This window comes from Odocoileus virginianus, chromosome 10 (assembly GCF_023699985.2).
Source record: "Odocoileus virginianus isolate 20LAN1187 ecotype Illinois chromosome 10, Ovbor_1.2, whole genome shotgun sequence".
NCBI lineage: Eukaryota > Metazoa > Chordata > Mammalia > Artiodactyla > Cervidae > Odocoileus > Odocoileus virginianus.
The window spans coordinates 52533700-52557164 of record NC_069683.1 but is presented as its reverse complement, the minus strand read 5'-3'; the positions used below and the strand labels follow the sequence as shown (position 1 = coordinate 52557164).

Sequence of the window (23465 nt, the reverse complement as noted above, 5' to 3'; positions counted from 1 at the left end):
CTCCTCCGTCCGTGAGTTCTCCAGGCAAGAATACTGGAATGGACTGCCATTACTTCCTCCAGGGGAACTTCCCGACCCCGGGATCGAACCCAGGTCTCCTGTATTGTAGGCAGTCTCCTGCACTGTAGATGGATTCTTTACCAACTGAGACACCAGGGAAGCCCCCAAAGTATTCCTTAATATTTTTGTTATAGTGAACCACTAAATGTAAGGCAGAACAGTCATGTGCGTTTGTGTCTACAGGGAGCAGTTCTCCTGAGAAGCTTTGAAGAGGCAGAGGTTACGTGGATGCGGTGGCCCTGGACGGGGGCGGGGTAAACCAGCCCGGTCCCAGCTCTGACCCCGCTGGCGGTACGGACAGACGAGGCACGAGGTGAACCCATCCATCCACCTGGGATTCCTCATTCCTAACTGGGACCTGCACTGCCCACCAGCCAACCTCAAAGGGTCATTATGGAGGTGAAATCAGCCCCATCCAGTGTCTGAAGCTGCTTTGCAAACTGTGAAGTGCCATACACATGTAAGGCTTTGGTATTAGGAGCCGAAGAAAGCGTCCCACGGCACCAAAAGCTGTCAGCGAGTCTAGAAACACTCCCTTGCGCGGGAATGCCACAGGGGTGAGCAGGGAAGAGCAGCTGCTAGGCTCTTGTCGTTAGAAAACACCAAGTCATCAGCAGAAAACACAGAAATAGAACTCGCGGGGCGTCGTGCACCGCCTGTGCCCACAGCCCGGGCAGCTAGCCACCCCCCCCCCCCACCTCCTGGGCCTCACAGAGACAGGCAGGGTACAGGGCAGGAGCCAATTTTACAGAGAGGTAAACTGAGGCCGGGATGGGGAAAACCTCCCTTGTGGTCACATGGTCACTCGTCTAGACCAGACCAAGCTCTGTCTCCCTCATAATGCCCTGACACCAGCAGCCTGACCCATCAGCCTCCAGCCTGGAAAATCACTGCCTGAGCTCTGAAAGCAGGTTCTGCTCCACAGCAGTGAGCCAGCGCCCTGGAAAGAGAGATACACACAGCCCGCAGCCTCCTGGCCCTGAGGACCCGGCCTCCTGTCTCTCAAGGAGGTGGGCTGAGGCCTCAACAAGGCTGATGAGCATCTTTCTGGTTGTTTGGAACCTGTGAATTGAAATTAAAAACAGCTTCAAATCCCCTTCACTCTTAGAGGGGCCAGGAAAACCCCACTGCCTGGAGCATGTGTAAATCAGAGTGCTGTGAGTAGCTTAGGTACCCTGAATCCTTCCCTCATTCTCAGCAAACCTCTTTGAGGAAGGCCTAGGTTAAGAGCAGTAATAAACCTCAGGTCAGCGCATAGGTCACTTGGTGCTCACACACGTCCCCAGAGACACGCAGCGCCCTGCAGAGCCCGCGGCAGCCTAAATTCCTCGTCCTGCCCTCAGCTGGGTCACCACAGGACTGTCCTTCCCCGGAGTCCCTCCTCTGCACGACCATGATGTGAATCACTCATTCAGACACACCTCCTGCCCTGAATACGTGCTTCTTCCAGACTACCCAACCATGGGTCACCTGGAGGCGGATGGACTCTGAAGTTTTGTTGGAACACAGACACACCCTTTACTTAACTGTTGACACTGGTTGCTTTTGTGCCAGAAGAAGAGAATTGAAGAGTTGCAACAGAGATCCTGTGGCCTGTAAAACCTAAGATATTTACTGTCTGGCCCTGCATTGAAAAAGCTTGTCACTCTCACATTCTCTGATTATCTTACTGAAGTCTAAGCATTGCACTGTGAACTAGGTATTATTATCCCTGACTAGAGAGGCAGGAGGATCTGAAGATCAGAAAGTTTTAGTAACTTGCCCAAAGACACACAGCTGTTAACTGGCAGAATCAGGTGCATCTGCTCCAAAGTCCAGGATTTTTCAAATACCCAATTCTGCCAGTTTATGGACATATCCAATCAATGCTCAGGGTGATAGAGGTGTAGTGAAAGGTCTCATCTTCCTGGACTGGGTGAACCAGATTTAGAATCACATTGTTGACTAAGGACAAATTTAGGCCTAGGTCACTGACAGCCTTCCCCTCATCACAAGGAGCCCCTTGAGACGTACCGGGCTGGGGCACTCAGCTTGTAAAATAAACCTGAAACCCAGAAGAGCCAGGCAGGCCTTGAGCAGACCCCCGGCCAGGCCAGCCAGGGTTACCATGACAACAGAGTCATTTCCATTACAAACCCTGCAACAGGCTTCCAGGAGGTGATTAATGTTTGACCTCTGGGGGTGGGAGCTCTGGAGAGGAGGGTGCCATGGCCATATCCCTTCTAGTCTGGTGCAAGGCATAGCTGGGGTACAGGTGCTAAAACACTCCATCCCTTGGCACCCTGAGCCCTCTAAATCACCCCAAGAAGCAAGCATCTTATGGAAGTATCTCCCTTCAGCCTTGAGCTGAGGCAGTGAACCTCGGAAACCCAAAGGCAGATGAAGGAAAGCAAGAGAAGCCAAGAAAAGGAGTTTAAGACTGTAAACTGATCAGTTCTTTCTGGATAAATGGCACCTGCTTGCTCATCACAGAAAAGTACAGAAAGAATTCAGCAAGACAAGAAGCAGATTAAGTACTAGGCTGGGAACCCTGTCTCCTTGGAGCTCTGAGACTCAGGAGGAGAGGCTGAGCATGGGTGGACCTCCAGCCAAGGCAGGGACCCCTGCTGTGAATTTCCAGGGCAGGCAACTCAGGGAAGCTGGGGTTTCCCCCAGTCCCCTCACCCGCCACCCGTGGGTGGGGCCAGCTTCCTGCCAGGCGGGCCCCCGGGTGGACTTTAGCCCTGGATCTCCAGGCGTCTGTTGTGGGTCACTCTGGGATCACTCACTGACAGTTTTCTCTGCTGACACTGGGGAGGCTCTGACCGCCCCCGGCGCTGTTTTTGTTTGGCCTTTCTCCTGCCGCTGAGTCACTCCCCCTGCAGCCCGGCTGGGGGCGGTCAGGCTCTCGCTGTGTCCTTAAGAGAATCTCAACATCTGGCCTGTATCAGTTTCATCCATTTTGCAGAGATAGTGTGACTCTGGGGTTGAAATGGCAGGTTTCTGTGGGAGAGGAAAGAGCAGGCTGCTTTGAAACAAACCTCAGGAACCGGCTCCTTGCCTGCCTTCTGCCTCCTCCCCCTGGGAACAATGGAGCAGGGGAGACCCCACCCGCTATGATACCCGCCCCAGGCCATCATATCATCCCTGGGCCTTCTCCCACGGCCAGGCTGAGACCCTAAACTCCCCAAGCCGAACACTGTTGTGGATAAGAAGGAACCTTAGCTCACATCACAGGATCATTTATACAAAAATGCAACTACTTATGCTCTAACTAAAATGAGTTCTGTTTCTGAGTTTCCATTCTCGGGCAGGAAATTCACATCATTAATCCCAGGCTCTCCATTTTCACTTTACTGGAGCCTGCCTCTAATCTGGGGAGGGGCTGCCTCTCCAGGCCCTGGCATGGGGTGAGGGCAGGCAGCAATTCTATTCTCAGTGCTTGGCCTCCACCCACACTCCTTGTCCCGACTGGACTACAGCCCTCGGGCCACATGGGTCATTGCTGGATCCTCCTTGTCTCAGCCACAAACCATTCCATGTTCCTGAGCTTTTCTGAGCCACTTGCCAACAGCTGTGAGCAGCAGGCCATGCATTCTGCTTTGTGAGGACCCTCCCCATATGACTGGACATGCCACAGAAGGGACTCCTGCTCCCACATGTGGCGAGGCACCCCAGAACTCTGGAAATTGCTACGTTCCTCTCACTTGGAAGAGACACAAGGACTCTAATCTTGGGACCCCCACACTGATCTGGAGGTTCTGCTGTTACCCACGCCCACCTCTGGACTAAGCCTGGAGGGTGCCCAGGGAGGGGAGCGTGTCCTTCCCGGGGCTCTGACCAGCAGCTCTCTCTCCTTCTCCAGCCTCCAGCCCAGCAGAGTGCTGGGGTGCAGATGCACTGGCTCTGACCACAGGTTGCTCCAAATCTCCTGATTTTGTCCTGGGTTCTCTGCCCTGCTCTGAGGGCTGGGCTTTTGAAACACAGAAAACTAATCTTGCCTTCAGAATTATCACTACTCCCTCCATGCCAAGTTTGCCACCTCCCACAAGGGGGAAGGGGGGAGGATACAAGAAATGCATGGAAAAATATATGAGCCGATATCCCCCAATATTATCCTGCTCCATCTTGTGTGCAGGGGTCTCTTGGACCTGAAAGCAGAATTTTAGACAGTGTGCAGAAGTCAAAGGTCACCCAAGATTTCATCAAGTTCGCACATGACTAATGCTCTCCTGGTCACCCCTGACTCACAACAGTGTCCCCTCTGCATTTGTTCAGTCTGTGGCCATCCTGTTGACCACACCTACTGCCTCCTTCTTATGACACATCAACTGAGATATAGGATTCAGCCCCATACAGGATTAATCAACACGAATGCGGTCCGCTCACACTATCTCCTGTGTGTGTGTGTGTGTGTGAGAGAGAGACTTCACTGAAAGTTGGCCAGAGATAAAGAAGGGTGTCACTGAGCTCTCGCACCCTCAAATATACACCAGAACACACTGGGAGCCCTGACCAAGCCCTCTGCCAGCCACCAGCCTGCAGTCCCCCGGGCACCATGACCGAGTCTCTCGCTGTAACTCCTCTCCGCCACCCTCCTCCTTCCTGCCTCTGAACTGTCCCCAAATTCCCCCAGCTCTTCTCACTCTCACGGGCAAGCAGCCCCTGTCTGCCCTGGGGTGGAGAGCCCCCTCTTTCCACCTCCATACCCTGCCCTGTAGCAAGCCTGTGGGTACAGGGCTTGCTTTCTTTGGAAGGACGTCACTGCTGTGAAGCACCATCATTGCTTTTCTTTGCAGAATAAACAAACACAAAGGACCTATTTGGTGTGACTGTCAGAGCCAGGAAGAAGGAAGACTTCGGCTGCCTTCCCCAAGGGGAATTGCTAGGAACATCGCCTAAGGCAGCAAGCCCGCTCTTATCCACTATAGGCGTGGGCCATGCTCTCTGAGGATTACCGAAGCAGGGCTTTAATCCCGGCCTGCCCTTCCCTGCCCTGCAGTGTGTGTCTCTTCTTCCTCTCTTGTCCGCCGGTGTCTCCAGGGAATAGAGATAATCTATATTCGTTTAAGAAGCAAAGGGTTAAGAAAGAAAAGAACATGTGGCAAAGTGCGACGTGATAATTTCCGACTCACCCACAGAGCTTTTTTATTGCCATTTATAATCTGGAAGGGACTGTCTTTATCCACCTCCTGAGAATTAAGTGACGCCCAGGACACCGGAGCTCCAGGGAGCAGCCACTGGCAGCACCTGGACGGGCCCACAGGCCTCCCTGCCTCTCGCTGTCTCCTGGCTGCTCCCCACTCACCCAGGCCCCCCATCCGGCCCAGGGCTCCTCTCTCACCCCTTCCCTGCCCTTCCCAGTATGAAGCCTTACCTGCTCGGCACCCTTCTTTCTCCCGGGGGCCCTGTTCTCAGCTGGGAAGCTGATAAACGGCACTCAGGCGATAATGGATGGTAATAAGTTCATGTGTTACCCTCTCCGGGTAGCAGCAACATTTGCATTTTGACAGGGTCTTTCTGGAGGAAAAAAAAAGCGTCCTTAACAACAACATGACTGGAAGTTGAGGCATCTCAGCACCTGCGTCTGGTGGGCCTAAGGGCATGTATTTTTGACAAGAGCAGTTTTGATTCCTCCAAACACGCCACTGTTCCACTCAGAGAGCGAGAACAAGGGGGCAAAAGGCCCTGAGACGGAGGCCTGGGGCACAGAGTGACTCCCACCTCAGAGAGAAGGACGAGACATCGCGCACACCCAGACACACAAATTCCCCAAGACAGAAGAGGGGGCGGGCAGAGGGAACCCCAGTAGAAGAGAACTGACATTTCTAGGCCGTGAGGGTGCCCGCCCCTACACAGAGAGGCTGGCGAAGGCTCCACAGCAGAGGCTGCTTCCAGGGGTAACGTCTCATCAAACAAGACTGTTTCCATGGGGCTGCCAGCCAGCCACCCGGGGTGGGGGTTGGTGAAATACTAGGGGAGGTGCAGAGGTCTGGGAACCCGAGCAACAGCTGGGCCCACCTCTGAGCTGGGACAGCCTCCTGACGCTCACAGGGGCTCCGCCTTGGAGCTGGCCACACTCCAGGGTCACCAACGCCAGCTGTTCTCAGGGCCTTCAAGCCGGCCACACTGCCTTCCGCGCTCAGGACGGCCTGGCTGTAAATGGCATAGCGCATGGATGCTGCATCTTAGCCCGGACCCTGCCAACCTCCTTGTGCCTTCTTGCAGGACTGGCTGTCTTAGCCCTGGATGGCATTCCCAGTTGCAGTGAGCTCTCTTTCCACCGCCCTCCCGCGGCCCCGCCTCGATACTTGAGATAACCCAGGCTCCCGGGGCTCAAGACAACACCCTGCCCAGCCCCAGGCCTCCCTACTCAAGCACATTCCGATATAGGGAGTTCAGAGAAGCAGCTGCCCATGGCGGAGTGGCCCCAGGTGCCAAGCACTTGGCTAGCACACATGGAGCACAGGCCTGATTGCATCGCAAAATAAATTCCACTTTCATAAAAGAACTCTGAGCGCTGCTGGCTGGCCACACTGTCAGGGGCACAGGGACCCCGATCACCACAGAGGAGGCAGGACCTGCCAGGCTGCTGCTGCAGGACAAACCATCCTGTGCCCGCGGCTCCCGGGGCCCGCAACCCCCCAGGCAGGAAGTTCAGCACCATGAGAGGTCACTAGGGTTCGCGGTATCCCCCACGCCACCCTCGGGAGCTCAGTACAAGTGGACCAACCTGCCTATCCTCTAGATTCTGAGGGAGCCTTGTGATGGGGAAACCTTACTGGGAGCTGAACCCCACTGAGAGAGCCCCAGCTCCATACTCTGCAGACACGAGAATTGCACACAGCCAGGCAGCAGTTCCCAGCCTTGCCTCTGTCTCATCTTGACCCGAGACTTCTCATGGGCAATGTCTGTGCTCTCTATGGGACACCCTCCGTGCCAAGCAGGAGAGGGATCAGAATTGAATCAGACCGGGTGGTTCCAGAGGAGGGAGTGACACCAACAGGTGAAAATTACAGGTAAGTGATTGCGGCACCATCGAAAGAACTTTCAAACAGACAGCTCTCTCTAAAAATAATGGGCTATCTTGGGAGCTAATGAGATCACTGTCCCTAGAGGTGTTCAAGCAGAGGCTCAAAAGCCACCTACAAAAAATAGAACACTCAGCAATCAAGCACAGGCAGATGGTCGGTGAGCTGACTCCTAATGGTTGTTTAAAGACATAGAGCAGGTAAAAGGCTTCTGATTGGAGGGAAGACTATTGATTCAGTATCGTTACCCCACTTAGAATCACCACACTGGGTTGAGAGGGACGGAAAGGTAAATTAACATTTATTGAAAATCCATAATGGAGTGGACACATTATCTTTAATCTTCACGAGTTTGTGAGGTAGGGTTTACTATTCCTGCTTTACAGTGAAGAAAAGAGATTTCAGAGACGCTAAGAACCTTGTTCAAAGTCACATTACATAAACAGAGCCTGGCAGATGGGAGTCCAGTCCATGGCAGACTTAAGTCTTAGGTTGCACTATGATGCCCCCAAGCCCCTCCCCATTTCTGGAGACGATAACAGTACTGCCTCCACTCCACACCACCCTACTGGAGTCCCGAACTCCTCTCTGTTTTCATGGACCGTGGGCTTGTGCCCCGAACTGTCAGACCAGCCAGAATCTTCCACTAATGCAGACTCCTCCGGCAGGATTTGTGTGTGGCTGGGCCAGACCCCCACCTGACAGGGCAGATGCTGGCATCGCCATTAAGGAAGCGGCCTAATCCAGGCGTGGCAAGCGGGGCCGTGAGGGGTTGTCTAGGAGGCTGTGTTCTTTTCACTATTGCTGCTGCAGTGAGAGGCGTGATGCTGGGTGTCAGGGAAGCTGCCACTTTGGCAGTTTACAGGCAAATTGCAGTATTGTTTACAGCAGCCCGAGCACCCCTGGGGGCATCTGAGCCCCAGCCACACAGCAGCTTCCCCAGCAGAAATCACCAGGGTGAGCAGTGACGTGGGGCTGCGTTTGGTGCTGGAAATGGAAGGACCAGCACAGACTCGGGGAGCCACAGGCGGAGCGAAGGGCCAGCAGATCACGCTCCAGGCAAGTTACCTCACTGGCTAAGGTCACAGCTGATGGGAGCATGGCTTTGTGCAGGCTCCTGCGCTCCAGTCTGGAGGAATTTAAATGCTGCCTTTCATTGACCCCGCTCTCTCTCCACGCACTTGAACCTCATGGAGAAACTGAGGCCAGCCAGAGCTGAAAAAGATTCAAGAGTCTTGGCGGCAGCTAGTTCTTATGGATCTTTTTGCTCCCTGCTTCACATAAAGGAAACCCGAGGTGGCAGAGAGAGCGGCTTAGCGTTCCCAGAAGGCCCAGAGAAGCAGCCAGACTTGGCAGGCGAGAACAGCAGAGCTCAGGAGAGCCTGCAGGCCCCCGGCCAGGGACCTGACTCCTCTGGCCCTGCTTCTGTTGGCTTTGACACCTGAGCCTGTGAGCCCTTCCCCTTGTGGAAACTCCCCAGAGGAGACTGTGGCTCCTCCCTCGCCTCCCAGCTCCTGCTTGGCCCCTGCCTGCAGGCTTCCTGCCCAGGGTCCTCTCTCAGGGGGCCTGTCTACCTCTCAGGTTCCCCCACCCCCCACCCCAGGCCCCCACGCTCCCTCCCACTGCACACTCACCCTGTCTGTGGTTACTCTTCATGGGAGGTGAAGCCAGAAGTCCTAAAGGAGTCCACGCTTTTGGTATTTGCTGCTGATAAAAGGGTGAAAATCCGGCTAGTGGAAGTCTGCAGGATCATGCCTGACAGCGTCCCAGAGCAGTGACCCGGCAGGGAACGGGTTAGCTCGCTGAGGAAAGGTGCTGACAGCAAGTAGCATTTCATCTGCTCAACAGCTGTTCCTTCTGCTCCCTTGAAGTGTCCTGAAATGGGACATGGACCTGATGCCCTGGCCGAGGCCAGGGACTATTTCCAAGTGAAATTCTACCCTGTGGACAGGAAATGTGTTCATTCATTTGCTAAACTTGTCAGCCTGTAACTGAGCTTCCTAACATGCATTTCCACGCAGCAGGGACAAGGCAGGGGGGTGAGCAAGCCGGTTAGAAGTAGGGACACGAATTCATAATCAGGATTTACCAGATCCTCTTAGAGGGAGTCAGCATTTACGTGGCAATGAGATTATTTACAGAGCTATGAGCAACAGCAATAGCTGGTGAAAACAGAGACTCGGGAAGCCAGAGAAGGGTGAGGGGGGGACAGGGGGGCGGGGGACGACCCCCAGAGACCTTGTCATTCCTGGAGCCTGTGGACAAATGGTTTTTGGAGCACAGCAGACATCAGAAACGAATTCATAGATCCTTCAGGGACTATTGGTATCTTATGTTGGCTCTGAATCTTAAAGCTTGGATTGAAGAGATAATATTTCCTAGATTAAAAAGAACAAGGTTTGGTTTTCTGTTTGTAGCTGAGGATTTTTTTTTTCCTTCTTTCCCCCATGTAAAGGTCAAATGATGCTCCAGAAATTTCAAGCCCCTCAAAAACTGAGAAAGAAAGCAGGCTCTACAAGGAGCCCTGGTCTATCAGAATAGTGGAAGCAGCCATCAGAGGGTCGCTCAGGTAATGCAGAGATGTGAGCCCCAAAGCTGAGTGGCTCCCCCAAGCCAGAGTGGGGCCTCCCTGAGCCGGCGACTGGACACCCTCTAACTCCTCCCTCCCCTGGCCCAGACACCTCACTGGCCAGGCCATGGGATCGCATCTCTGTGCAGGGCAAACCTTTCTTGGGCTCCAAGCGCGGAGCAGGGTGGGAAGAGAGAGCCCTGTGCTGTGTGTGGGCTCCGCGCTTCTGTCTGAAAGCCTCAAACTGAAAGCATCAATAATTCAGACATGCAGATGCTGTAGAGTATTTCCCCTTTTGTCACATTTCTGGCCAATTGATTTCCCCTGGCCACAAACTTGCTGCTTTTAGAGCATCATTAATAACAAATTGACTCTGGTAAAATCTGCCCTGGGAGGGGGCACTGGCTGCAAGAGGTTTGTGACCTTGTTTCCCCTGAGCAAAGGGGTTCGGACCCGTCCCAGCAGCAGCTCCAGAGCATGTGGGCTGGGAGAGCCCCCCTCCCTGGCCCCACAGTCCCCCACTAGCCCCTGTCACCCCACACTCCACCTTGCCCACTCCCACCCTTGCCTTGGGAGCAGAGAGACTGGATAGTGGCGGGGCGAGCGGCCCCTCCAGGCCTCCTGTGTAGTGCCAGAACCTCCGACGAGGGTACTGGGTGAGGGCGAGGAGCCTTCAGAACAAGAACACAGGGTCAGAACCCCTCTCTAGGATCCCCACCAGCCTCCACAAGGCCCTGTCTCTGTCGGCTTCCATGTCTGAGCCCCAAGTTACACGGATGAGCACCAATCAGGGGTCTGAAATGAGCCAACGACCTGAAAGCTCACCGGGGTGCCAGGGGTGCGGCTGCCTTGCACCCCCACAGGGGGCCTCCCCATTGGGCTCGGGGTGAGGGAAGGGTGCTGGCCTCCCTCCCCTGAGCCCCTGGGAAAGCACCTCCTGGCCCTGCAGGCACCCAGGGTCTGGGGGCGTCTCTGTCCTCCCTCTTCTCCAGAGATTCCCTGCCGGGCATTGCCTATGAGGTTTCAGCCCCTGGTGCATGAAAGATAAAAGGATCTGACAACTCACAGTGAGTGAAGAGTTGCCTCAGACTCTGGGTTTACAGTTATGGGTGGGGGCTTCAGGCAACTTGGGAGAATGGTTTAAAGAGGGGGGGGTGCCTGGGGGTGGTCCCCAAGACCTGACAAGATGGCTAGAGCCCATTCATTTCTGCAAGGTGGGTTGTCTTTACCCCCCCAACAACCTCCCTCCTCCCCTCCCCCGCCCCAGTCACACACACACACACATCACTGCTGAGTAGGCCGCCCTCTGGAAAGGTATCCACAGTCATCAGTAGAGAATCCTGCCCTGAGCAGCGCCCCCCGTCAGAGAAGAGGGAGCAGGCCCCCTCCCCTAGCCCTGGGTAGGGTCATCTCCAAGCTGTGTGCACCAGGAAGCCCCCGCCTCATCCTTCACCACTCACAGCCACAGCACCTCCCTCATCCCACCCCAACCACCGTGAGCCAGACCACTCTCGAGCATCCATGTTACATGGAGGTGGTGATCAAAACAGAGCTGAACGGTCTCACATTCCTGCTTCTTTCACCAGCGTGGTGAGCGCGGACTCCAGCGCAGATGAGGGTCCTCCGGGAGGGCTCCACTCTGCTGGTCATAGGGCAGAAGCCTCCCTGCGCCCACCTGGCCCCACAGTTTATATCCCTGGAAATCTCCTGGTTGGCCTGATATCGATTTAGCTCTTTGAAAAGGAGTCAGCAAGAAACACACACACCACAGCCCTGTAATAGAATCTGCTCTTTGCAGCTGTAGCTAATACTCCTCACAGCTGGGTCCGTTCGGAACAGGGCTCCTCGGTGGGGCCCCAGGGTGCGAGCTGCCTGCCGTAGCCAGTCTTCACCTTACAAGACCATGGGGCCTGGCCCCACTGGGCAGCTTGTCACAGTGTTTTATGGGCAGGATAAATATCTGTGTTATATTTGCACGCACAGCGTGGAACCCAAGCCCACTTTACGGTCAGGCCTGGGGAGATTGGAGGGCTGCGCCAGCGCCAGCTACAAGGAGATGTACTTTCCTGATGGCTTTATAAGAAAACACTTTGGGCTGGAGGATTAAGAGTGTTCGTGGGTTTGGATGGCCAGAGCCCAAAGCCATAGATTTCTCCAGCCCAACTTCCCTTCCCAAATGTGTTGACCTCATGCACCTAAGAGAAAGAACGTCAAGGTGTTAGTCGCTTAGTCGTGTCTGACTCTTTGCGACCCCAATGACTGTAGCCTGCCAGGTTCCTCTGACCATGGGGATTCTCCAGGCAAGAATACTGGAATGGGTCTCCTCCAGTGGATCTTCTCAACCCAGGGATGAAACTTGGATCTCCCTCATTGCAAGCAGATTCTTTACAGTCTAAGCCACCGAGGAAGCCCCCCAGGCACCTAGGGGTACACAGTTATGTTGGAACATCCCACCCCTCCCCTCTTCCCATGAGTAGTCTATTTCTAGAATGGATGTTAGAGCTCAGAGGGCCTCCTAGGTCATCTAGCCCAAGTGAAACATCTGAATCTGGAGAGGCTGACTATTTTGCCTAAGATCAGCTAGCCAGTAGTGATTCTGTTTTCATGAGTCTCTTAAGAAAGTCTTCTATTTCTAAACTTTAGAGGTTTTCCTAAACTTTGATTTAAAAATTTTTAAAAATTATTTTAGTTTTTATTTTTAGCATTTTTAGAAGGGATTAGACCCTTAGAAATGGCCTATATTGAGTAGAAGGGTAGAGCTAGTCAAGTTTTTCATCCACATACCATGGTGCCTGTTCTGTTGACTGCATTTCTATTTTCATATTCTCCCACTCTTTCCCCTAGGAAGAAGCTGACTTTTATTAAGCATCTGACATATGCCAAGTTGTTTGCAGTTTACACAAGGCAAATTACACATGAGGCAAGGGTTGTTATTTCCATTGCAGGAGTAACCATAGCATTGGGTCAAAAGGACCCACGTTGTTGTTCAGTTGCTAAGCCGTGTCCAACTCTGTGACCCCCTGGATGGCAGCACTCCAGGCTTCTCTGCCCTTAACTATCTCCCAGAGTTTGCTCAAACTCATGTCCACCGAGTCAGTGATGCCAGCCAAACATCTCATCTTCTGCTGATCCCTTCTGCTGCCCTCAATCCTGCCCAGTGTAAGGTTCTTTTCCAGTGAGTCAGCTCTTCCCATCACGTAGCCAAAGTATTGGAGCTTCAGCTTCAGCATCGCTCCTTCCAATGAATATTCAGGACTGATTTCCTTTAGGATTGACTGATTTGATCTCCTTGCTGTCCAAGGAAGTCTCTAGAGTCTTCACCAGCACCACAATTCAAAAGCATCAGTTCTTTGGCATGCAGCCTTCTTTATGGTCCAACTTTCACAAACATGCATGACAATTAGAAAAACCATAGCTTTGACTATACAGACCTATGCTGGCAAAGTGATGTCTCTGCTTTTTAATATGCTGTCTAGGTTGGTCATAGTTTTTCTTCCAAGAAGCAAGCATCTTTTAATTTTGTGGCTGCAGTCACCATCCACAGTGATTTTAGAACCCAAGAAAATAAAATCTGTCACTGTTTCAATTTTTTCCCCCATCTATTTGCCATGAAGTTATATTCAAAAGGCAAACTTTGTTTATTTGCCACTATCCCTTTAAACTTGTTCAATAGTTAGTTCTTTCCTTTGTCACTGAATAACTTTTCCGAATTTTTGTTTATTCTTAGAGACTATAAGTCACTTTAAGTCACAACACAGTATCTAAATTCAATAATTTAAAGTGTCCAGTTCAATGAAATAGCACATCAATCTTTATACAAAGATACAGTGATTAGGACATTAAGTTTCTGCCATAACAATAAATGACCCTAAAAACTCAGTGATCCATGCATACGTTTTACTTGTGATTCATCAGAGTGCAGTGGAGGTGGGAAGACCCTCCCAGACAGCTGTTTTCCACGAGGTGACTCTGGGATCTAGGCCACTTTGATCTTGTAGTTTCATGTCTCTCGGGGAGAGATCCCAGAAAATCCCACAGGGACCTTTCTGTGTCTCCATCTGGATATGACACATCATTTTTATTTGTGTGTCTTCCCCACAACCCATCATACTTCAGGGGGGCTGAGAAGTGGGCCTCGGAAGGAAAGAAAGCGAAGAGAAAGTGGCAACATACGACATTGCCTCTGTCATTAAAGACAACCCTTCTCCCTCCTGCCTCAACTTCAGCCGGCTCCTGGAAAGGACAAGAGAGGGGGAAGTGCTGTCAGCATCCTTTATCTTCTCATTCACCCCTCTCTGCTCCGCACCCACCTCTGACCCCTCTGGGCGTGGAGTGATGGGGAGGGAGGACAGGTGAGAAGAGCAGGAAAGTTTTCTCTTGACAGGAAGGACCTGTAGTGAAACATCTTCAAGGGCCCTGGGGCTGGAGGGTGTCTAAAGCTGGCTTCCCTCTTGTGAGTGTCCTCTTGGCTTGTCTGACGCCCCACTGGCAGCCGCTGCTGGCACCCCCATGATTCAGACTCTGCATCATGTTCCCACTGGCCACCCACCCCCAGGCCCACTCCACGAAGAATCTCCCCAGGGATTTCCATTACAACCCCCTCAGGCATTTGCAGTGGATTCAGGCCAGATCTCTCTCCCATCAGTGCCTATAGGGTCCACAGAAAACACCCTTGTCTCTTTTGCTCTCATAAACCCCAACATACAGTCCAGCCCCAATGCAGCAGCAAGTTCATTAGCTTCACAAAGAATACAGTGGCCTGTCAGGCCTTCTTTCCTTTGAAGTTTTATGGGCAGGAGCCAGACGCCAGTGCCCTGGGTCCCCTAACTGTGGGAAAATAACAAGCACTCCAAGGAGTGCTTTCCTGTGACTGGAGGTGCAGGAAACATACCTCCACTCTTCCCTCTTGAGGCGAGGGGAGGCTCCAAGCATGGCCTCCCTCAGGCATCCTCTTCTAAAATCCTCTCTCGATTTCTAACAGTCGGACAATATGTGATTTCCTCATTGTGGGTGAGGGATTTTGAGAGTTGTGATAATGGATTTCCAGATAGTTCCTTTGTAAATTCTGCATGTAGCCTAGTGTGCTTCGATCAATTTAACACTCTGTAATAAAAGTGACAGATGCTCAATCAACTCAAGTTGTTTGAAGCAAAATGGAGGATTTAACGTAAGAACATTGGGATATCTTCTGGAACCCAAGAGCAGATTCCTAAAACCCAGCTGGGGTTTAAGAATGACTCTAACCAGGGGTTCACATTTCCTCAGGACTCCCTCTGCATCTTGAATCACTCTTCTTTCCTGGTCTCTGCTTCATGCTGTCCTCTCTCTCTGCAAGTTGACTTCCTTCACTTCTCCTGTCTGGTTATAGGAAACATGGCTACTGGCAGCTCCCAAGATACACATCTCATAGTCTAGCCTCAAAAAGAGAGTTTCCACTCTTTCAGGCCAAAGAACAAAAAACCAGGGGAAAGAGACATATTTCATTAGTCAAAGTGCTCACCTCACCAATCAGCTCTGCTTGGGTGCGGGAGCTCATGGTCACACGGCAGCTCCTCATGCAACCTGGATGCTGCCCGAGATAAAAAAAAAAAAAATCTGAAGAAGGTGGCAGGTGCTAGGAGCCCCCTGGGCACATTTCCAGCTGTTCAGTCATTTGTGAACTTGTGCTATTGTGCCTGGCTGTTCAGATTCTAGATCTAGTAGGATTGAAAGATAATGATGGGGTTCTGGTTTATGCACAAGTCCACAGGAATAGCCAACACAGTCAACAAAAGAGTCCAAAATGCAGTACTTTGATGCAATCTCAAAAACAACAGAATGATCTCTGTTTGTTTCCAAAGCAAACCATTCAGTATCACGGTAATCCAAGTCTATGCCCCGACCAGGAATGCTGAAGAAGCTGAAGTTGAATGGTTCTATAAAGACCTACAAGACCTTCTAAAACTAACACCCAAAAGAGATGTATTTTTCATTATAGGGGACTGGAATGCAAAAGTAGGAAGTTAAAAAATACCTGGAGTAACAGGAAAATTTGGCCTTAGAGTACAGAATGAAGCAGGTCAAAGTCTAATAGAGTTTTGCCAAGAGAACACACTGATCATAGCAAACACCCTCTTCCAACAACAAAAGAAAAGACTCTACACATGGACATCACCAGATGGTCAACACTGAAATCAGATTGATTATATTCTTTGCAGCTAAAGATGGAGAAGTTCTATACAGTCAGCACAAATAAGACCAGGAGCTGACTGTGGCTCAGATCATGAACTCCTTATTGCCAAATTCAGACTTAAATTGAAGAAACTAGGGAAAACTACTAGACCATTCAGGTATGACCTAAATCAAATCCCTTATGATTATACAGTGGAAGTGACAAATAGATTCAATGGGTTAGATCTGATAGACAGAGTGCCTGACAACTTATGGATGGAGGTTCATGACATTGTACAGGAGGCAGGGATCAAGACAGTCCCCAAGAAAAAGAAATGCAAAAAGGCAAAATGGTTGTCTGAGGAGGCCTTTGAAATAGCTACGAGTAGAAGAGAAGCAAAAGGCAAAGAAGAAAAGGAAAGACACCCCCATTTGTATGCAGAGTTCCAAAGAATAGCAAGGAGAGATAGGAAAGCCTTCCTCAGTGATCAATGCAAAGAAACACAGGAAAGCAATAGAATGGGAAAGTCTAGAGATCTCTTCAGGAAAATTAGAGATACCAAGGGAACATTTCATGCAAAGATGGGCACGATAAAGGAAGGAAACAGTATGGACATAACAGAAGCAGAAGATATTAAAAACAGATGGCAAGAATACACAGAACTATGCAAAAAAGATCTTCATGACCCAGATAACCACAATGGTGTGATCACCAACCTAGAGCCAGAAATTCTGGAGAATGCAAAGTCAAGTGGGCCTTAGGAAGCATCACTACAAGCAAGGCTAGCTCAATTCCAGTTGAGCTATTTCAAATCCTCAAAGATGATGCTGTGAAAGTGCTGTACTCAATATGCCAGGAAATTTGGAAAACTCAGCAGTGGCCACAGGACTGGAAAAGGTCAGTTTTCATTCCAATCCCAAAGAAAGGTAATGCCAAAGAATGTTGAAACTACCGCACAATTGCAGTCATCTCACACGCTAGCAAAGTAATGTTCAAAATTCTCCAAGCCAGGCTTCAACATACCTGAACCGTGAACTTCCAGATGTCCAAGCTGCATTTAGAGAAGGCACAGGAATCAGAGATCAAATTGCCAACACCTGTTGGATCATTGCAAAAACAAGAGAGTTCTGGAAAAACATCTACCTCTGCTTTATTGACTATGCCAAAGCCTTTGACTGTGTGGACCACAACAAACTCTGGAAAATTCTTAAACAGATGGGAATACAGACTACCTGACCTTCCTCTTGAGAAATCTGTATGCAGGTCAGGAAGCAACAGTTAGAACTGGACATGGAACAACAGACTGGTTCCAAATTGGGGAAGGAGTACGTCAAGGCTGTATATTGTCACCCTGCTTATTTAAGTTAATATACAGAGTACATCATGAGAAATGCTGGGCTGGAAGAAGCACAATCTGGAATCAAGATTGCCGGGAGCAATATCAATAACCTCAGATATGCAGATGATGCCACCCTTATGACAGAAAGTGAAGAAGAACTAAAGAGCCTCTTGATGAAAGTCAAAGAGGAGAGTGAAAAAGTTGGCTTAAAACTCAACGTTCAGAAAACTAAGATCATGGCATCTGGTCCCATCACTTCATGGCAAATAAATAGATGGGGAAACAGTGGAAACAGTGACAGACTTTATTCTTTGGGGCTCCAAAATCACTGCAGATGGTGACTGCAACTATGAAATCAAAAGACGCTTGCTCCTTGGAAGAAATTTATGACAAACCTAGAGAACATATTAAAAAACAGAGACATTACTTGGCCAAAAAATGTCCGTCTAGTCAAAGCTATGGTTTTTCCAGTGGTCATGTATGGATGTGAGAGTTGGACTGTAAAGAAAGCTGAGCACCAAAGAACTGATGCTTTTGAGCTGTGGTGTTGGAGAAGACTCTTGAGAGTCCTTTGTACTGCAAGGAGATCCAACCAGTCCATCCTAAAGGAAATCAGTCCTTGGAAGGACTTCCAAATATTCATTGGAAGGACTAATGCTGAAGCTGAAACTCCAATCCTTTGGTTACCTGATGGGAAGAACTGACTCATTGGAAAAGACCCTGATGCTGGGAAAGATTAAAGGCGGGAGGAGAAGGGGATGACAGAGGATGAGATGGTTGGATGGCATCACCAACTCAATGGACATGAGCTTGAGTAAACTCTGGGAGTTGGCAATGGACAGGGAGATCTGGTGTGCTTCAGTCCATGGGATCACAGAGTCAGACATGAGTGAAGCGACTTAGCAGCAGCAGCAGCAGCACAATGCTTTGCACACAGAAGATCCTCAGCTATGTTTGTTGACTGTCTCAGAGACACGAGACATATTCTTAGGTCCCAGCTCCATAATGTGTGTGCATCACCTCCATGTCCTGGGCCACCTCGCCTTCCACTTCCGTCTGCCCAGCTGACCTGTGTGCACTGCACAGGTACTGGGATTTGCGCAAAGGGGTATCCCCAGAGCTATTTGCTCAAGGGATCTCACTCCTTCATTTTGTTGTCAAAGGAGTTAGAACTCAGAGAGGACTTCCCCAAAGCCAGGGCTTGGGGAGAACCAGAGAAGGATGATGACTCTGAAGTCACCCTGAGTTTAGGCTTGCTCATTCTGGGCAATTACAGAGAAGAGGCAAACTGGGGATGAGTATTAGATATTCTCTAGAAACATGGAGCCAAGAAAAGTCTAGGGAGAAGGTCAGAGGGAGCAGTCTGATGAGGCAGAAACACATTCTGAATCAGGCTTTAGAAGGAAGCCAAAACTGGGAAAGTATATCATTATTTAAAAATCCCATTAAGACTCTGTGCGGGGGAGCTGTAGGCGGGGGTACTTGCTAATTTCAGGAAGTGACTGAGTAGTTGTAAGTACCCAAAATTAATTGATGGTTTTAAGGAAGAAATAGAGTGTAGGTAACACTGCGTCATAAACCCATCGCCGGGGAAGAGGAAGACTATTAATTCTCATGATTCCTCATACCACAAGACAGAAAAGTAATAGTTCAAGTTGTGTATGATGAAATCTAATGCTGTGGCATAACTTCTTCTCATCGATTGGTTCCCAGCCTCTCTCTCGGGTGATTTATAGGAATAATGGGGAGGGAGTGCTCACTGCAGGATGGCCAGGGCTGGGGAGGTTTCTGTGTGATATTGGTTTCCAGAGTTAATAGATTTTCAATTATGGCCCATGAAATCCTGTTATGCTTCTAGAGGCAGCAAACCTGAAATGCAGCCACACCTGGCTCACCAGACGCCACCTACCATTCCACCCTGGCACCTGAGAAGATGGGAGAAGGTCCTGCTCAGCTCAGTATCCCAGGGACACGTCTACCTGAAGAGGATCTCAGTCTCATCATTCATCCGTGGAAACTGAATGGCCCCAAACTATTCATTCCCACCCCTGAAGCTGAAAATCTGGAAAAGATGTGGCTCACAGAACCAGAATCAGACCTCTTCTACCCAGTGTAACATGTAGCCTAGGAGAGATTTCATTTAAAAAGCTGAGTCTAGAATAGCAAGCAGGTGATTTTAACAGGAGTCACGGCCAAGAATCTAATCAGGAAGGAGATAGTCGAAGAGGGCTCCGGGCTGGGCACCAGGAGGACAGGGAGGCATCAGCATTCCCTAGGAATTCCCTAGGGCCAGAATTCCCTAGGAAGGAAGCACAGCCACTTCTTTATCTTTGTATGCTTAGCATCTACACAAATGGGCACAAATGAGCACTCTGATAGTTATTGAATAAATGAGTGAAACAAGTCTGTAGAGTCTGCTACAGGAATAGCCGGGAGACCTTTGTCGCTCACCAAATATTCACACATTTTCCACCTTCCCAGCCCCCTTGCAGGTGACTGGGGCCATTGACTAGAGTAGGCCAGGGGACTGGGAGTAGAAGTGACATAGGATATTTAAGCCTCAGTGCACCGATCTCCACGGAGAAGGCGATGGCACCCCACTCCAGTACTCTTGCCTGGAAAATCCCATGGACGGAAGAGCCTGGTAGGCTGCAGTCCATGGGGTTGTGAAGAGTCCGACGTGGCTGAGCGACTTCACTTTCACTTTTCACTTTTATGCATTGGAGAAGGAAATGGCAACCCACTCCAGTGTTCTTGCCTGGAGAATCCCAGGGATAGGGTCGCACAGAGTTGGACACGACTGAAGTGACTTAGCAGCAGTAGCAGTAGCACCAATCTCCAGAGATCTCTTCTTTGCAATCATGACTGTGGAGGTCACTTGTTTCAGATGATACACTTCAAGATGCAGGGAGTTCTGTCACCCTGGGTTCTTCCATGTCCACATGGAGCAGAGATCCGTCCTCCCCTTGTTGTTGAGTGATCAGTGTTGGATGAGCAATGTGAGTAAGAAATATACCTGTGTTGTGTTTAGTCACTTTTTTTTCCTTAGCCAATTCTGAAACAATATAGCAGATTTACCAATTGCCTTAGCTCAGGCTGCTGTGACAAAATGCTATAGACTTGGTGGATTAAACAGCAGACATTTAATTCCCATAGTGCTGGAGGCTCAGAAGTCCAAGGTTGAGGCACTGGCAGATTTGGCGTCTGGTGAGAACCCTCTTCCTGGGTTGCAGACAGTTGCCTGCTCGTTGTGTGCTCACATGCTCACCTTTCCTTGGTGCATGCACTTGGAGAAAGAACTCTGGTCCCTCTGCTTATGAGGACACTAATATCAATATGGGGCTCCACCTTACGTATACGTAATTATCCCTCAAAGGATCACCTCCTGATACCATTGCACTGGTGGGTGGGGCTTTGGCATATGAATTTGGGGCAGGATAAACATATTCAGCCCGTAACACCAGTTCAATCCAGTGGCTTCCTTCCAACCCTCTTTTTGCACCCTCTTGAAAAAAGGCCTCTTTCTTTGAAAGTTAGGTCATCTGGTTCACTGTCCTTTAACTCTCTTATTCATCTTTGTCACCCTTGTCTTCCATCTTCCTTTCACTCCCCTCATTCATTACAGATTCTATTAGCTGGCTCAGAAATATCTCTTGCTATCAGCTCCTGTCACCATTCTATTGCACATCTATACCAACTATCCACCCAATATATATCTAAAACTCTTTGACATCATCACCTCCAACAACACTCACTAGCTCCATTCCATACTAGCTTCAACCAATCCTCCTATGGCTGCACTCTAGATTTTCTTATCATATAACTTCCACCTTTGGAAATGCAAATGCCAGTAGACGGATTTTTTTCCCCCTCCCTCACCCTACCACTCTGCTCTTAGACCTCATTGAGACCTTCAGTCCTTCAAGTCCAACCTATGTATCTGCCTCCCCTACTAGACCCTAAGCTCCCTGAAGTCAAGGCTGTGTCACACTCTCATCACTTATAGCAGTGCATGGTCCAGGGAGTCATGCAGAAGATATTCATGAAAAATAAATGAATGAAGTGGCTGCCACTCTACACCTAGTGGGTCCTCCTCACAGCCTCTTAAAGGTGTTGTTTGGTAAATGACATCATAGATTCCCCTCAAGAGTATCTGGACAGAAACCACAAGGTTAGAATTCTAATTCTGGATCCATTGCCAGCGATCTTCACAGTCCTGGACGTCCCTTGCCTTCTCCCTGAATCTCAGCTTCCTTTTGTCTTTTTCTGCTGAATTATTATTAAGAATCAAATGAAATCATGAACATGAGAGTGACTTGAAAATGTGAAGAACTCTATAGAAATGTAAGAAATATTATCGTAATACCAATGAGGTTTCTATTTCCCAGTGGGTACTATGCAGAATCACATTCTTCTTTAGGGAGGAAAAGTCGTGCAAATGTTGGGGGAACCAAGTGCCCAGAAAGCCAGAGATGAACCATCAGGTTCTCAGATCAGCACAACCTGTTTCTTCCAGCTTCTGTCATTCCTTCATTTACCAAACATTCATCAATTTCCTGTTATTTTCAGTTAGTACAATACAGGCCTGCCTTCAGGGAGCTCTGTCTTTTGGGGGGAAGAGATGAGTAAGGAAACGCTGGACCCTGGGGGTGGAGGAACCTCCAGTTATCTGTGGGGAGAGGGGGACACAGAGTTTCACAGAGGAGGGGGTCCACACTCTCCCCACGGCACAGCACCAGCTCTTCTGGGGACACAGCCATTAGGCCAGGATCTGGGGGTACAGGTGCCTGGGAAAGAACTGAAAACAGCTGGACCTTGAACACTGTTCCTTAACTCCTTCCCCAGGCCACGTCCCTTGCCCTGGCGCTACCTGGATGCAGCCCCAGATGTCCCAGGTGCATGTAGCTATTCCTACCCCCGGTCCTGTGGGGTACAGGCCACCGTGTGCCCCTCTGAATTATACCCAGACCCTCTGAGACCAAATTCTGCTTTCTTCTCCCCCTGCCACACTGCCTACAGCACTTGAAAAAGACACAGTGTCAGAACCCGAGAAGGAGGACAGGGCTCTCCCACAGCATCCGTGATTGGTTTTGGAGCCCTAGGGCAGGGTTACTATCCAGGTGATGAGGCTGCCTCCAACCAGAATCCCCTCTGCACCGGTGGTTCCCTGCAGAGCAGGCCAAACAGATCTATACCTCATTATGCCAGATCCCCTGGCCCCGTGCGGTAGAAATTGAATGCTGCCTGCACAAGAGCTGCACACAGGCCCTGCCTTCCCAGCTGGCCAGGCAGGACCAGGGATGACAGGGAGAGCGGAAATTACTCGCAGCAATAACAACCTGACCAAGCAAGTGTGCCCCGAGAATCTGCTGCATAAGGGCTGGACCGGTTGTGCTCCCAAGTTCAAGGGGCGTGGGTCTTCCTCTCTGGACCTTTGAGCAGGCATGGCTCTGTCTCATATAACATATATATATATATAGGGGACACCGTCACCCCACTTCCTCCTGAGGTCCTCAGACTCAGCCATTTAACTGCACTGGGTTGCAGAGCATAGTTTGAACAAACAGCTGGGGCATTTTTAGTAACCTGTGGACAGAAGAATTATGACCTCAAAGTTAATCTCTTTTTTCTTCACTCCTGTCCTAGCCATTTAGACTTTCTCCCCAAATGTGTGTGGGAGTTGGCAGAGGGTAGCCTGGGGCAGGGGGTGGGGTGGGGAATAATCAGATGTAACTTTTGATATAAAAGTCAGCATTTTAATGACACTCCACTCCTTTCTCTACCTTTTCTACTTGTAACTATGGAAACTCATAACATATAACACAAGGGGGATGATTTTAGAAATAAAATATGTTTTCACGAATCCCGTACTCTGCTTCCTCTTCTGCCTGCCCCTCCTTACTGGTTACTGATGTTCATTCGGCTTTCACGGCTCATCAGAGAAGCGGTCATGCCATCAAAACCCACAGCGAACTCGCCTTGGAGTTCATCTCGGAGCCTTCTCAGTCCTTGTGACCCTGTCTGAATGGACTGTATGATGGAAAAACTCAGCCTTTTCCTTCCTATGCAGGGAGAAACCCAATTTTTCCTTCTGTTTTTCTTCCCTGGGAGTCTCCTTCACGGCTCACACAGAACACTGTTGACACTTTTGGCCACCAACTATGTGGAGAATCTTCCCTGTAAAAAGCAATTCCCTGTCTTCTCTCCACTGTGCCACCAGCTGAATGCCCTATCCAACTTAATTCTGGCACTGCCTACCAGGAGGCACATCTGACCCCACGGGTTGAGGGTCACTCCTACAAGATGCCTCTCCCATTTCAGATGCCAATCACAGGC

General features: G+C 50.2%; 1 long non-coding RNA gene across 1 annotated transcript; it reads right to left on the bottom strand.

Moving 5' to 3' along the window:
- Positions 1 to 751: 751 nt before the first annotated feature.
- LOC110130330 (uncharacterized) lies at positions 752 to 9044 on the bottom strand. Its single transcript, XR_011490032.1, has 3 exons — positions 8705 to 9044; positions 5417 to 5559; positions 752 to 3042 (listed from the first exon to the last, which is right to left on the bottom strand). It is a non-coding gene; the product is annotated as an uncharacterized lncRNA (long non-coding RNA).
- Between the last annotated feature and the right edge of the window lie 14421 nt (positions 9045 to 23465).